Source organism: Canis lupus, chromosome 4 (genome assembly GCF_048164855.1).
Source record: "Canis lupus baileyi chromosome 4, mCanLup2.hap1, whole genome shotgun sequence".
In the NCBI taxonomy this organism is placed as follows: Eukaryota; Metazoa; Chordata; class Mammalia; order Carnivora; family Canidae; genus Canis; species Canis lupus.
Genome location: NC_132841.1, coordinates 956,948 through 973,315, shown reverse-complemented (window position 1 = coordinate 973,315; position 16,368 = coordinate 956,948).

Here is a 16,368-nt window from a genome sequence, read left to right as displayed (position 1 = left end):
GTCTTTTAATTGTCTCTTTTTTCCTCAGTTTCCCTCTTTGCCATGAACTTGTCTTCTATGTCACTCACCCGTTCTTCCACCTCGTTAACCCTCATCGTTAAGACTTCTAGTTTGGATTGCATTTCATTCAGTTGATTTTTAATTTCTGCCTGATTAGATCTAAATTCTGCAGTCATGAAGTCTCTTGTGTCCTTTATGCTTTTTTCTAGAGCCACCAATAGCTGTATAATAGTGCTTCTGAATTGGCTTTCTGACATTGAATTGTAATCCAAATTTTGTAACTCTGTCGAAGAGAGGACTCTTTCTGATTCTTTCTTTTGAAGTGAGTTTTTCCTTCTGGTCATTTTGCTCAGTGAAGAGTGGCCAAAAACAAGTTGTATTGGAAAAGGAGAAAAAGAGAGAAGAGAAAGAAGAAAAGAAAAAGGAAAAAAAGAGAGAAGGGAAGAAATGAAAAAAAGGGGGTGGGGAAGCAAACAGAAATCAAAAAACAAAAAAACAAGGGGGAGTATCCTCTGATTCTGTATACTGTAAATCCCTCGCCTTCCCCTGGAACTTTCCAGTGCTGCTTGGTCAATAATTTGTTTTTCCCCTGTCCATCTAGCTGGTCTTCTGGGGGGAGGGGTCTGCTGTGCTAATTTTCAGGTGTTAGCACTTGGGGGAGCTGCTCAGCCCCCTGCCTGGTGCAGGGCTCAGTAAAGTTGTTTAACCTTTGTATCCTGTGAGGCCACTGTGAAGCTCAGTGGGGGTTGTTTTTCCTGTGAGGCCCCAGGAGAAACAACAACAGTAGCAGCAGCCAGTCTCCAGGCCTGGAGTCAGCTCCTGCAGTAACTACGGGGCTCTCAATCTACAGGGGCCTGGATGCTCCGGGGGCAGGAGCTGCCGATCTGCTCAGCTTGGGGCCGCCCGGAGGCTGTAGCGTCCTTGCTGTCCTGTGCCCTCCTGGCTACTGCCTGTCCCAGGGGGGAGCACCGGATTTTGGGCTGAGTCCCTGATGCCCAGTGCTCCCGGGCCTGCACTGTTGGAATCGCGCTCCCGGCTGTGCAGCTTCCTCTGTGCGGAGCCTTTGCCTAAGCCACCTCCCAGCTGCTCCCGGCGCCGCGCAGCCCCGTCCATGCGGAGTCTCTGCCCGAGCCACCCCCGGGCTTCTCCCCGGGCCGCAGCACCCTCCGTGCGGACCCTCTGCTGGAGCAGCTTCCGAGCTGCTCCCGGGTCCAGCCGAGCGCGGGCTGCAGCCCTTTAGGGAGCTCGGCCCAGGGGTGTGGCAAGCTCTTCCCGCGGAGCAGGTGTCTGTTAGTGTCCCAGGGAGCCTGAGGGCATCCCCGCCCCTCCTGGGATCCTGCTCCAACTCAGTGCGAGCGCCTTTCCACCCGGGAAGATTGGTGAAACTCCTGCTTCTTCAGGACGGGGCTTTCCTGTCCTGGGGGCACTCGCCTGGGCCTTAGCCCGGCTCATCGTGGGGCCCCTCCCCCTTGGAGGCCTTTTGTTTCTTTATTTCTTTTTCCCCGTCTTCCTACCTTGATAGAAGCTTGAACTCTTCTCACTGTAGCATTCCAGCTGTTCTCTCTTTAAATCTCAAGCCGAATTTGTAGGTTTTCAGGATGATTTGAAGGTTATTTAGGTAATTTGGTGGGGACAGGTGACTTGGGGACCCTACTCTTCCGCCATCTTGCCCCTGCCCATCCCCCGTGTGCTCTTAGTCTAATATTTCTCCCCATATAAGTTAAGAATCTCTTGTCTCTTGCTGTTTTAAGGAGTTTCTCTTTATGTTTGGAATTTGCGAATTTCATCATTAAATGTCTGTTGTTGAATCATTTTTATTGATTTTGGTGGGGGAACCCTCTATCTTGTGGATCTGAATGCCTGTTTCCCTCCCCAGATTAGGGAAGTTCTCAGCTATGATTTGTTTAAACATGCTTTCTGGCTCTCTGTCCCTCTTGGTGCTCTCTGGAATCCCAATTATACATAGAATTTTCCTTCTGACGCTATCATTTATTTCCCTTAACCTTTCCTCATGGTCTTTTAATTGTTTTTCTCTTTTTTCCTTAGCTTCCTTCCTTGCCATCAACTTGTCCTCCTTTTGCTCAATCTTTCTTCCACCCCATTAACCCTTGTTGTTAGGACCTCCAGTTTGGATTGCATCTCATTTAATTGATTTTTAATTTTGGCCTGATTAGTTCTATATTCTGCAGTCATGAAGTCTCTTGATTCCTTTATGCTTTTTTTCTATATCCTCGAGTAGCTTTATAATTGTGCTTCTGAATTGGCTTTCTGACATCAAACGTAATCCAAATTCTGTAACTCTGTGGCATAGAATACTGTTTCTGATTCTTTATTTTGTGGTGAGTTCTTCCTTTTAGTCATTTTGTTCAGTGAAGAGTCACTGTATGAGTATGCTGAGTCAAGAAGATCAACCAGAACCTAAGTAAAATACACCCTGATGATTCTGATGAGGTCAGAGTCCAGGAAATGAAAATTATGATCATAGTAAAATAAAACAAAAGGGCTACTAAAATGTAAAACAAATTTTGAAACAAAGTAGTAAAAAATAAAGACCAAGAATCCCAAAGAAGAAGAAAAAAAAGAAGAGAAAAAAGCAAAAGTAAAGAAGGAAAGAAGAAACAAAGGAGAATAAAGAAAAGGGGGGACTGCAACATGGTGATGGTGAAGAAGTTGCAGTGGAGAGTGAATGTAGTCTACCTCAGGGGTCCTAGAGGGTGATTGTCTTTGTTCTGAGTGTATTAAGTTCTGTATGTTAGAAGATGCTCAATCCCAAATTTATATAAATCAGAAATGCTTGTAGAGAGCCCCAACATTGACCGCCAAAACATAAACAAGATAAAAGAGGGACAGAATGGGAATGAAGAGAGAATATAATCTCACAGAATGAACAGAAATTTATTCCACTTGATTCTGGGTGCATGCTGGTCATCTTTTTGAAGGTATTAGCTTCCACCATTGTAGAAAAAAATAAGGCAGAGAAAACAAAAAACACAAAACAAAACAAAAAAACATATCTGGTATATCTCCCAAAATTAAACTGAGTATGTTGAAGGGAATCTAGAAGTGGATAAAATATATATGATATGTAATTCTGGAAATATGAAAGGCAAAAGGGAAGAAACTTAAAAATGAAGAGATGGTAAAATACTGAATTTAAGGTGGGAAAAGAGAAAAGACATTGGAAATTTTTGGTCTGATATAAAAACGTGTTGTACTGGAAAAAGGGTAATTAAAAATGAGGGATGCCCTCTAGTTGTATATAGTATAAATCTCCCTGGAGCTTTCCAGCGCTGCTTGGTCAAGAACTTGCTCTTCCCCTGTCCTTCCAGCTGGTCTTCTGGGGGAGGGACCTGCTGTGCTGATTCTCAGGTGTGTGTGCCTGGTGGAGATGCCCGCCCCCTGCCGGGTGCCAGGCTTAGTGGGAGCTGTTCATCCCATAAGGCTTTTGTTCCCTGGCAGCCCCCCCTCTCCCAGGCACAAAGTGAAACAAAGTAGGAACAACAGCAATGGTGGCAGCCAGAATTCCAGCTCTGGAGTCAGCTCCCTACTAGTAACTAACGCAGTCCTCCAGTCTGCACTGGCCTAGATGCTCCCAGACCGGCGCAGGTGCACTGATCTGCACAGCTTGGGGGCACCCAGTGGCAGGAGAGTCCTTGCTGTCTTGTGCCCTCCCTGCTTCTGCCTGTCCTGTGGGGAACGCAGGATTGTGGGCTGTGTCCTCTCAGCACCCTGGGATCCAGGGCCCTGTGCTGCTGGAATCGTGCTCCCAGGGGGCCTGGTTCCCAAAGGCAGCAGGGCACAGACACCTCAGTCCATAACCACCTGCCTAACCAACTAGCTCCTCCCTGATGACCCGCCAGGTGCATGCTCCAGCCATTTACTGAGGTTGGCCCACAGTTTGTTGTGTGCTTTCCCCCAGGCACCCCTCCTCTATTAGTGACTCCACAAAACTAGAGGCTTCACTGCCCCTCCTGCGATTCTTCCCGATTTCCCTGCTGAGTGCTTTTCCATCTTGGAAGAACCTGGTGAAGATTTTTAAAGTTCCCACTTCTCCAGGGCTGGGCTTTCCTGTCCCAGAAGCTTTTGCTGCAGACTTTAGCCCAGCTCCTCGCAGTGCCCCTACCCCACTTGATTATTTTTTATTTTATTTTTTTCCACCTTCTTACCTTGCTAGAAATGAAAACTTCTCTCTGTAGCATTTTGGCTGTTCTCTCTTTAAATCTCAGGTCGAATTCTTAGGCATTCAGGACAATTTGAAAGTTATCTAGATAAGTTTGTGAAACCAGGTGATTTGAGGACCCCTACTCTTCTGCCATCTTGCCCCTCTTCGATAGCATACTATTTATGTGAAAATAATTTTTCATTTCTCTGAGATAAATTTCCAAAAGTGCTACTGTTGAATTATGTGGTAGTTGTATGCAAAATATTTTCTGAAGAAACTAGTAAACTCTTTTCCAGGAGTGATTGGAATATTTTACATTATAACTGGATGTATACAAGTGGTAAGTTTTCTGCATCTTTGCCAACACTTGGTGTCGTCACTAGTAGCTATTCTGGTGGGTGGATAGTTGTAATAATAAGTTTGAATCTACTTTTTTCTTTTATGTTGGCTGTCAGCTTTTAGGCTTCCCTCCTTATTCTTCCCTCTCTGCCTCTGGGCAAAGTGATAAGAAATCCCAAGTTCTCCCTCTTTTGGTACCAGTAGGCGATTCAAAGCAGGCAACCCCTTGCTGGCACGTATAAGCCATTCCCCCAGCCACACCTGTAACCAAAACAATAATAAAAAAATCTGGTCAGTTTCCTTTACATTTATTCATTTCCTAGCCATGTTTGGATCATCTGTGGAGGCTTATCCTGATCTCAGAGCCTCATTATGTAGGTAATAAGCCTCCTCTTATCTCTTGGTTTGTTGGTGGCATCTCCAGTCTTGACATGTGATTTCAGAAAATACTCAAGTAGAAGTCCTGAGACACATAGGTAGGCACATAAGACACATATCAGTTAGTGTCAGTGAACTGAATATGGAGTGAGACTATGGTAATTCCAAATTTTCCAATTTTAGCAGATCACTGGGTCCATTTGCTGGAGGTAAGGGATTTAGAATATGGAAGTAATCCATAAACTTGGTTGTGGGTTTTGATATTTTGCATTTGACCATATATACCTTAATGTTTCTGAAATTAGTCAACCTTATAACAAACAAAATATACCTAGTATGAAATAGATTTTGTCTAGCAGAATCTGTGCGACATGTTTATATATGTTACAATAATACAATCTGCAAAAATTAGCTATGTAATAAGTAAGCTTTTGGGAATAATATCATTGTACAGATGCTACTGGTATTCAATGTGTATAGAAAGACAGGAATATTAAAAGTATATAGATTAATAATTAAATTTTTGAAATAAAAGTGTCTTAGAATATATAAGAATAGTCTTATATATTAGGCCTCAGGACCCACTGTGAGGCTTTGGGAGGAAGTGGGGCAGAGTTCCAGCTGACAGGAGCTCAGACTCCTCAAGACGTGCTGTGGAGGACACGAGCCAGGGTCCACACTAACAAGACTCCCAAACTCCTCAGGACCCGCTGTAGGCTTCAGGAGAATGTGGGGCTGCATCCATGCCTATAGGAACCTGGCTTCTTCAGGACTCACTGTGGAGAATGTGGGTCTGCATCCACACCAACAGGAGCTGGGGCTCCTCAGGAACTGTTGTAGAGGTGTCAAGTGTACTTGTATCCACATCTGTGCTGACAAGAGCCAGGTCTACTCAAAACCCACGGTGGAGGAGAGGGATTTAGAGATATGGGTTAAGGGATAGGAGTTAAGGATTAGGGTTTTGGATAAGGTACAGGTTTGGGGAAAGTGTTAAGATTATGCTATGGGTACGGATTAGGGTACAGGTATGGGGTAAAGGAATGGGGATAGGGTAAGGGTAAGGGTTAGGGTTGGGAGTTAGGTTAGGGGTCAGGGTTAGGGATGGGGTTATGGGTTTGGGTTCAGCTTAGGGGCTAGGGGTTATGGTTAGGTGTTAGGGTTAGGGTAGGGGTTAGGGTTAGGTATGGGGTTGGGGTACGGGTAGGGTAATGGTGAGGGTTAGGTTTAGAGTTAGGGTGAAGTTTAGGGTTAAGGTTAGCATTAGGGTTTTGGTTATGATTAAGATTAGTGTTAGGGCTAGATTTAGGTTTTGGATTAAGGTTTGATTAGAGGATAGGCAATAGGAGTAGGGTTAGTGTGAGGATTAGGGTTAGGATTAGGGGTTTGGGGTTCAGGTTAGGTTTAGGGTTAGGGTTAGGTTAGGTTTAGGTTGTTGTGAGTGTAGGGTTAGAGTCAGGGTAGTGTAAGAGTTTGGAGTTAGTGTTAGGGGATAGAGGTCAGGGTTATGTTTAAGGACTAGGGGTTGTTTTAGGGCTAAGATTAGAGTTAGAATTAGGGATTAGTGTTACATGTAAGGTTATGGTTAGAACTAGGAGTAGGGGGATCCCTGGGTGGCGCAGCGGTTTGGCGCCTGCCTTTGGCCCAGGGCGCGATCCTGGAGACCTGGGATCGAATCCCACATCGGGCTCCCAGTGCATGGAGCCCGCTTCTCCCTCTGCCTGTGTCTCTGCGCCTCTCTCTCTCTCTCTGTGACTATCATAAATAAATAAAAATAATAAAAAAAAGAACTAGGAGTAGGGTTCAGATAGGGGCAAGGTTAGAGATAGGGGTAGGGTTTGGGGAAGGGTAGTGTTAGCTATAGGGTTATGGTTAGAAGGGTAAAGGGTAGGCATAGAGGTAGGTTTAGGGGAAAGTGTAGATGTAGGGATAGAGAAGGTTTATTGGTTGGGGTAGGCATAGGGGTATGGTTAGGTATACAGTTAGGGTTAGCAGTGGGAGTATGGTTATGGATAGGGGTTGGGGTATTGGTAAGGGTAGGAATAAGATTAGGTATCGGGTAGGTGAGGAGTAGGGGTAGGAATATTGCTAATGTAGGGATAGGTGTAGGGGTAGAATAGGGTTAGGGGAAGGGGTAAGGGTAGGGTTAATGGTAGGGGTATGTTTAGGACTAGGGGTAAAGTTAGGGGTAAAGTTAGGGTTAGAGTTATTTGCAAGGCTAGGTATTAGTAGGGTTAGAAGTAGGTATTGGGGTGGGGCTAGGCATAGGGATGAGGTAGGGTTAGGGGTAGTGTAGGAATAGATGTAGGAGTGGTTTAAGGGTAGGGAAGGGGTAGGACTAGGGGTAAAGGTGGGTATGTGTTAGTGGTAGGGGTAGGGCAGTGTTATGTGTAGGGTTACAGATAGGGGAGTGGTAGGGTGAGAGCTAAATCTAGGTAAAGTGGTAGGATTAGGTTTAGGAGTTAGGGTAGGGTTAGGTGTAGGGGTAGGGTTAAAGGTAGGGGTAGGGGTAGGGTAGGGGTTGGGCTAAGGTAAAGTTAGGTTTAGAGTTAGCGGTAGGGTTCGGAGTACTATTAGGGGTAAGGGGTAGGGTTAGGTTTAGGGGTTGGGGTAGGAGTAGGGTTAGGGTTAGGTGTTAGGGTAAGTGTAGTGGTAGGGATACATGTAGGGGTAAGGATATGGTTAGTGGTAGCAGTAGGAGTTGGTTTAGGTGTAAGGGTATTTTTAGGGGTAGGGGTATGGCTAGGTTTAGGTGTAGGGGAAAGGGTAGTGTATGGTTATGGGTAGAAGTAGATATAGAGCTAGAGTGATGGGTATGGGAAGTGGTAGGGTTAGGGTTATGGGTAAGTATAGATATAGGGATAAATTTAGGGATAGGTTTAAGGCTAGGAGTAAAGTTAGGTATAGAGTTAGGGGTAGGGTTCTGAGTCCTATTACAGGTAGGAATAGGGTTAGGTTTAAGGGTAAGGGAGGAGTAGAGTTAAGGGTAAAGATAGTGGAAAGGTTTGGTATAGGGTTAGGGGTAGGGGTAAAAGAGCAGTAGGTGTAGAGGTATGGGTAGGGTTAGGGTTATGAGTAGGCTTAGGAGTATTTTGGAGGTGGGTTGGGGTAAGGTATGGCTAGCAGTTTTGTTTGAGGTAGGAGTAGAGGTAAGGGTAGGAGAAAGGAATAGTGTAGCAGTAAGTGTAACAGTAGGGGTAGGGGTCAGATTAGCTTTGGGAAAGAAATCAGTGCATAAGTATGTTTAGGGGTAGGGGTCAGCATAGTAGTAGGTGTTGTAGGAGGATTCAATGTGGTGTAGAGGTAGGGTTAGGAGTAGGTTTAGGGTCACGTTTAGTTGAAGGTGTAGGGGCCAAGGTAGGGTTAGATTTAGGACTAGGTGTACAGGTAGGGGCAAATGTAGGGGTAGGTTTAGTGGTAGGGTTTGGTGTATGAGTATAGGAGGCCTAGGTGGACTGTTAGCATAGGAGTAGGAGTGTGTGTAGGGATAGGACTAGAGGAAACAATAGTGGTAGGTGTGGGGTTAAGGATAGGTGTAGGTGTTGGTTTGGGGGTGGTGTAGGGGAGAGGTTAGCTGTAGGATTAGGTTTAGAGTTAGATGTAGGGTTAGGGGTAGGGATAGGAGTATGTTTAGGAGTATGGGTATGAGTAGTTGTATGGCATAGGCATAGCATTAGTGTAGAGGTGGGTTTAATGATATGGGCAGGAGTAAGGGTAGGAGTAAAGTTAGAGTTAGGTGTTGGGATAAGGGTAAAGGTAGGGATATATGTAGGGATGGGGTAATGGTATGGTTAATGGTAGGGTTAAGAGTTGGTTTAGATGTAGGGATATTTTTACAGGTAGGGGTATGGTTATGTTTAGGTGTAGGGGAAAGGGTGTAGGGTTACACGTAGGAGTAGTTGTAGAATTAGAGATATGGGTATGGGAAGCAGTGGGGTTAGGTTTATCGGTAAGGGTAGACATAAGGATAAGGCTGGGGTAGGATTAGGGCTATTAGTAAAGTTAGGTATAGAGTTAAGGTTAGGGTTTGGAGTACTGTTATGGGTCGGATTAGGGATAGGTTTAGGAGTAAGAATAGGAGTAGGGTTAAGGGTAAAGATAGTGGTAAGTTTAAGGTTAGGGCTAGGGTGAGAGAGTGTGGGGTAAGTGTACGGTTAGTGATAGGGTTATGGCTGGGGTAGGGATGGGTATAGCAGTAGGGGTAAGGGTATGGTTAAGGGTACTCTTAAGGTTAGGCATAGGTGTAAGTTTAAGTGTAATGGTAGGGTCAGGGTTAAAGGGTAGTTGTAGGAGTAGGGTTAGGATTAGTGATAGGGACAGTGTTAGGGGTGGGAGATTGTTAGTGTAGGGGTACATGTAGGGGTAGAGTAGGTTTAGTGTTTGGGGTAGGGGTAATGGTAGCGGTAGGGGTATGAGTAGTGCAAGGGTAAGAGTAGGGGTAGAGGTAGGATAGTGTTACAGTACAGGTAGATGTTGTTATAATATATGTGTAGGGGTAGGGGTAAGTGAAGCAGTAGGATTTTGGTAAGGGTACAGGTGGGGTTAGGGATTGGGGTAGGGTAAGGTAAGGTGTAGAAATAGGGTTAGTGGTAGTGGTAGGAGGAGTAGTAAGCTTAGAGATAGGGGTATGGTTATGTTAAGGGGTATGGGTAGGGGTAGGATTTGTGGTAGGGTTAGGTGTAGGAGTAAGGTAGGGTTAGGAGTAGAGGTAGGTTTAGGGATAGAGATGGGTATGTGTATGGGTGGGGTAGGTTCAGGGCTAGCCATAGGAGTGGGTTTCAGGTTAGTGTTAGGTATATGAGTATGGCTAGTGGTAGGTGTAATGTTAGGGACTTAGGAGTAGAGGTAGGGGTAAGAGTAGAGAGTAAAAGTAGTTGTAGAAATTTGGTTAGGAGTAGGGTATGTTTAAGGATAGCCATAGTAGTAGGAGTAGGGATGGGGTATGTGTAGGTTAAGAGTAGGGCTAAGTTTATGAGTAGCTGTCAGGGTAGGAGAGGGTCAGAGTAGGGTCAGGGTTTAGGCTAGGGGTAGTAGTAGGAGTAGAGTCAGGGCTTGGGGTAAGGAAATGGTAGATTGTATGGGTAGTGTTAGAGTTGGGGGAGGGTTAGTGGTAGGGTTAGGGTTAGGGTTAAAGGTAGGTGCTTGTGTAGGGCTAAGGCTAGGGTAGGAGTAGGGATAAGGAAAGGAGCAGTGTATGAGTAGGGGTAGGGGTAGTTGTAGGGATATGATTAAGATTAGAGATATGGGAAAGGTTAGGGATTGGGTCAGCTGAGGGGGAATGGGTAGTAGTATCCATAGGTGTAGGCCTAGGGTTATGTGTAGGGGTGGTTTTAAGGGTAATGGTAGGGTTAGAGGTAGGATTAAGACTAGCATTAGTGTTAGGTATAGGGGTAGGGGTAGGAGTAGGGGTCGGGATACCGATAGTGGTAGGTATAGGGTTAGGTTGAGAAGGGTAGTGGAAAGAATAGAGGTAGGGGTAGACTTAGTGGTAGTGGTAGCGATATTGTAAGAGTAGAGGTAGTGGTAGGTTAAGGTTAGGGGTACAGAGGGATAGATGCAAGCATAAGGATTGGGTTGGTGTAGGGTTATGGTAAGGTTAGGGTTGGGGTAGGAATAGGGTATGAGTTAGGATAGTGGTAGATGTAGTGGTATGGGTAGAGGTAGGGTTAGCAGTAAGTGTAAGGTGCAGTAAGGGTAGTGTTATTGCTAGGGTTATAGGTAGGCATAGGGATAGGTGTAAGTTAGGTTTATGGGTTGGGCGGATGTAAGGTTCAGGGTAGGTTCAGAGATAAGCGCAGAGCTACTGGTTGGAGTAGAGGTAGGATTACAGGTAGCCGTCAATGCATGGGATGCATACAGGGTAGGGGGTAGAATTAGGGATAGGCTTAGATATAAGGGTGGCAGTAGGGTCAGAGGTAGGTGTAGGTGTAGGGTAGGAGTAGGAGTAGTATTAGAGTAGGGTAAGGGTAGTTGTAAAGTTAGGCTTATATGTAGAGGTAGTAATAATGATAGGGGTAGGAATAGGTTTAAGGGTAAGTGTAGAGCTAGGTATAGGGGAAAGGGTAGTGTGTCAGGGAAGAATATGGTTAGTGATAGGTGTATGGGTAGGAGTAGGGAAAGGGGGATGCCTGGGTGGCTCAGCGGTTTGGCGCCTGCCTTTGGCCCAGGGCATGATCCTGGAGTCCCGGGATCGAGTCCCACGTCGGGCTCCCTGCATGGAGCCTGCTTCTCCCTCTGCCTGTGTGTCTGCCTCTCTCTCTCTCTCTCATGAATAAATAAATAAAATCTTAAAAAAAAAGGAGTAGGGAAAGGGGTAGCAGTAGGGGTAGGAGTCGGGAATGGGTTATGGGTAGGTGTAGAGGTAGAGTTAGATATATGGGTCAGGGTAGGGTTAAGGTTAGGTGTACTGTTAGGATTAGCATAGGAGTAGAGTTTGTGGTGGGGGTAGGGTTAGGGGTAGTTGGCTAATGTAGGACTAGGTGTAGAGGTAGAGGTATAGTGTAATGGTGGGGTAGGGGAAAGTGTAGGTGTAATGTATGTGTAGGGGTAGGGGGAGGTGTAGAGTAGGGATTGGTGTATGGGTATGGGTAATATTAGGTCTTGGGGTAGGGTAGGGTGAATAGTAGGTGTATAGTGAGGTAGGGGTAGGTGTAGGGTTAGAGGTTGGGATAGGGATAGGAGTAGGAATAGGCCTAGGGTAGGGACAGTGCAGAGGTATGGTTAGGGGCAGGGATGGGGTAGCATTAGGGGCATATTTTGGGTAGTTGTAGGGGTAGAGAAGGGTTATTGTTATGGTGTAAGGGTAGTCTTACAAGTAAAGGTACAAGTTTGGTGGAGGTAGCAGTAGGAGTAGGGTTACAGGGTAGGGTCTGGTAGGGGTAGGTGTAAGTTAGGGATAGCTATAGTGATAAAGGTAGGGATAAAAGTACCAATTGGTTAGGGAGAGTGGTAGGATGATGGATGGGATGGGAATATGGTTTTAGTAGGGATATGGGTAGTTGTAGTGGTATGTGTAGGGATAATATTAAGGATGGGTTAGGCGTAGGCATAGGGGTGAGGATACATATAAGTGTAGGAGTAGTGGTAGTGCTAAAGTTAAGGCTAGGGTTACGAGTAGGTGTAGAGTTAGGTGCTGCAGAGGTTTGTGTAGAGTTAGCGTTAGGGATAGGAGTAGAAGAAGGGTTAGGGGTAGGGGAGGGGTTAGTTGTAGGGGTGGTGGTAGGGTTATGGGTAGGTGTAGGTGTAGGGAATGGTTGGGGTAAGGGTAGCAGTAGGGTTAGACATAAGGGTAGGAGTAGAGAAGCAGTAGGGGCAACGTGAGGTGTAAGGGTGGGAGGGTTGGGCTATGGGTAGGTGCAGGGTTAGTTGTAGTTGTAGGTTTAAGGTTGGTGGTAAAGGTGGGTAGGGTTATGGTAGGGCTTGGGGTAGGACCAGTGGTAGGAGTAAAGATAGGGGTACGGGTAGTAGATTTAAAGATAGGTTCATCAGTAAAAGTAGTGGTAGAGTAGTGTTACAGGTAGGAATAAGGGTAAAGGTAAGGATAGGGGTAGAGATAGGATTAATGGAAGACATATGGTTAAGTATAGGTGTAGTAATAAAGGTAGGGTTAGGGTTAGGTGTTGTGGTAAGTGTATGGGTAAGTTTAGGGGTCACATAAGGGGTACAAATAGGTATACAGGTAGGGGAAGGGGTAGGATTACCATTATGGGTAGAGGTAGTGGTAAGCTTTGGGGTAGAAGAAGAGTTAGGACTATATGAAGGGCTAGGCGTGGAGGATGGGTAGTGGTAGGAGTAGGGTTAGGTGTAGGGATGGGAGTAGGGTAGGGCAGGAGAGGGGCAGGTGATAATGTAGTTAGGTTTAGGGGTAGGGTTGGGACAGCTCTCAGAAACCAATGTTTCTTTTGAGTGGCTGGCAATTAAGCTCTAACAGAAGGGAGGTAGATCCTATCTCAACAGTAGATGTGGAGGGACAGAGTAAATTGGCTGTACATAACTTCAAGAAACAAGTGGTGTTCCCTGAAGACACCTTTCACCTAGCCTCTAAGAAAAGGGAGCTTGATTCTATCTCAACAGTAGGTGTGGAGGCCCACTAGAAGTGAGCTGCACTTAATTCTGAGAAAGAAGCATTCTCTGAATGCCATTTTCAAATAGCTTTTCACGTGAGGAAGTTATAAACTATCTCAACAGGAGGGGCAGTGGAAAGACCGTGTGTCACCACTGAGAATCAACTATTCCTTCTATGAGATTTCCACTAGACTCTCGCATTATGATTAACTACCTACCTGAGAAGTAGGTGTGGAGACACAATAGAAATGCATTGTGCTTAACTTTGAGAAACAAGCATTTCTTGGATGCAGCTTTCAACTAGTATCTCACCTATGGGACTTAGAAGTTAATTACATGCAAGGTGAAGAGAAGCCATGGAAAGGCACTGTACTGAAACCTGAGACACAAGCATTTCAGGCCTGTGCTTTCCACTAGCCTCTCAACACAGAGGAAGAAGATAGCTCTACAGGAGTGGAGGGCCCATCAAAATAGTATGTAGTGAAATGTGAGCTACGAAAGTTCCTAGAGAGAAGCTTTGCACTACATCTCATATACCAGCCTAAAACCTGTATCAAAAGCACGTGTTGAGGTTCTAGAGAAAAGGAAACTACTGAACACAGAGAAAAAAAGCATACTTTATAGGCAGCTAGTCACAAGTGTCTAACATGAGTCAGTTAGAAGCAATGTTGACAATAGGTGTGGAGGCACAAAAGACAGGCCCTGACACCAATACTAAGAAAGAAGATTTCCATGAATGCATCTTTCAACTAGCCTATCACCTATCAGAGTAAGAAGTACTATCTAGTTAACTGTAAGCAACCACCATACCATAAGAACAGGTTTGCACTACATTCTCACACACCGGCCTTGGAACCGATATCAAAAGCATGTCTGAAGGCTAACAGGAAAGGGGGCCTACTTGCCCACTGAGAAAGAAGCATTACTTGCAGGCAGCTACTGGCAAGACTAACTGCCATAAGTTCAGCCTTGCACAAACCCTCAAAAACAAAAATTTCTAGAAGGAAGCTGTGCACTAGGCTCTCACCTATGGGAAAAACTCAGTAGCCAAATCAGATCGAAGAGAGCAGGTACCTTTGAAATGCGCTGGAGAGAACCGTGATGCGCAAGCGTACTGGGGCTGCAGCTTGCCACAAGCCCGTCACCCAAGGGAGGTACAAAGTACGTGCGCAGGAGTGGAGGCCCAATGGAAATGCTACTGAGTGAACTGCGAGTAACCAGCGTTTCTGGACAGCAGCTCTGCCTCACCCCTCCACTTACCTGCCTTAAGACCTACGTTCAAAGCACGTATGGAACCTAAAGTGAATTGAGGTCTGCAGAGCTCTGAGAAAAGAAGCGTTTCTCCAAAGTGGCTCCTGACAAGCCTCTAAAGTTGAGACCCTTAGACTGTACATCCACATTAGGTGGGGAGCCCCAAGGGTCAGGCACTGTGCTCAACTCAGGGAAAGAAGTACGTGTTTAATGCAGCGTTCAACTAGACACTCACCTATGGGACTTAACGTGCTAGCTCCGAGTTGGGCGAAGGGCTGCATCGAAATCCATGTAATGCCTCTCCTGGGTGCAAGCATTCTGGGCCTGCAGCTTGCACTCACCTGCCAAACACGTGAGTTCGAAGCCAGACGTGCAGCAATGGAGGGCTCATGAATTTGCTGTGAATTGAACTGCCAGACCCCCGCTTTCCTGGAGAGCAGCTTTACCCCCCCTCTCACCACCGGCCTTAGAAGTAGATCACAAACAACTGTGACCACTTGCCAGGAATACTCGCTCCGACACACCAAGAAAGCTCCTGTCCTTGCAGGCAGCGTCTGAGAAGGGTCTAAGAGAAGGGAGTTAGAAGCTCTGTGTGTAGGAGATCCTGAGCTCTGAGGGACAAGCCCTGCCCAGAACTCTTAGAATGGTCTTTAGTAGGTGGCATTCTACTACCCTCGCGCATAGGGGACCGAATAGGCAGCTGAATGCTAGAAGAGCAGCTGCCATGGAAAGGCACAGTACAGAACTCTGAGATGCAAGCTCTCCGGGCCTGCAGCTTGCCACAAGTGTCCTACCCAGGAGGGGGACAAGCTAGCTGCATAGGGGCGGAGGGCCCAAGGAAATGCTACGGAGGGAACTGACAGCACCCAGTGTTCCTGGAGAGCAGCTTTGCCCTTTGTTCTAAAGCCACTCTCGGCTATCGAACCAACCACAAAAGGCCATGAAGAGCCAACCCACAAAGGTGGCCAACTGCACTGTGAGCGTCAAGCGTTCTTCCTAGGCAGCTTCTGAAAGCCTGTAAGGTGAGAGACTTAGCAGCCACAGGGGGAGAGGGTGTGGAGCCAGGAGGGACTGTCCCTGTGCTCACCTCTCAGAGCCAAGCACATGTGTCGTGCAGCTTGTAGGGAGCCTCTCACGTATAGGAGTTAGGGGTTAGGGTTAGGGTTAGGGTTAGGGGTTAGGGTGAGGGTTAGGGGTTAGGGTTAGGGGATAGGGTTAGGGTTAGGGTTAGGGTTGAGGTTTAAAGGGTTAGTGTTAGAGGGTTAGGGTTAGGGGTTAAGGTTAGGGTTAGGTGTTAGGGATAGGGTTTACGGTTAGGGTTGGGGTTAGGGTCTGGGTCTGGGTGTCAGGGCTCAAGATTGTAGGGTCTGGATCAGGTTCAGGGGGTTAGGAGGTCAGGATCAGGGGTTAAGGGTTAGGTTCAGGGTCAGGGGTTAGAGTCAGTGTCGGGGTCGGTTTAGGGTTAGGGGTTAGTGTTAGGGGTTAGGGGTTAGGGTTAGGGGTTAGGGGTTAGGGTTAGGGGTTCGGGTTATGGGTTAGGGTTAGGGGTTAGGGTTAAGGGTTAGGGGTCAGCGTTAGGATTAGGGTTAGGGTTTAGGTTTTGGTGATTGGGGTTAGGGTTTAGGGTCAGGGTTAGGGTTACGGTCAGGGTTAGGGTTAGGGTTAGGGTTAGAGGGTTAGGGTTAGGGTGAGGGTTAGGGTTAGGATTAGAGTTGGTTAGGGTTAGGGTTGGGATTAGGGTTAGGGTTTAGGTGTTAGGGTTAGGGTTAGGGGTGACGGTTAGGGCATGGGGTTAGGGTCAGGGCCAGTGTGTCAGGGTCAGGTGTCAAGGGTCTAGGGTTAAGGACAGGGTCATGGTCAGGGGGTTATGTGGTCAGGGTGTCAGGGTAAGAGTTTCAGGGGCTAGGTCAGTGTCAGGGGTTAGGGTGAGGGTAGGAATTAGGGGTTAGGTTTAGGGTTGGTGTCAGGGGTTAGGGTTAGGGTTAGGGGTTCGGATTTAGAGTTAGGGGTTAGGGTTAGTGGTTCGGTGTTAGGGTTCGGGGTTAGGGTTAGGTCCTAGGGCTTAGGGTTAGGGGTTCGTGTTAGGGGTTAGGGTTAGGGTTAAGGGTTAGGGGTCAGGCGTTAGGGTTAGGGTTAGGGTTTAGGGTTTGGTGTTTGGCGTTAGGGTTTAGGGTTTA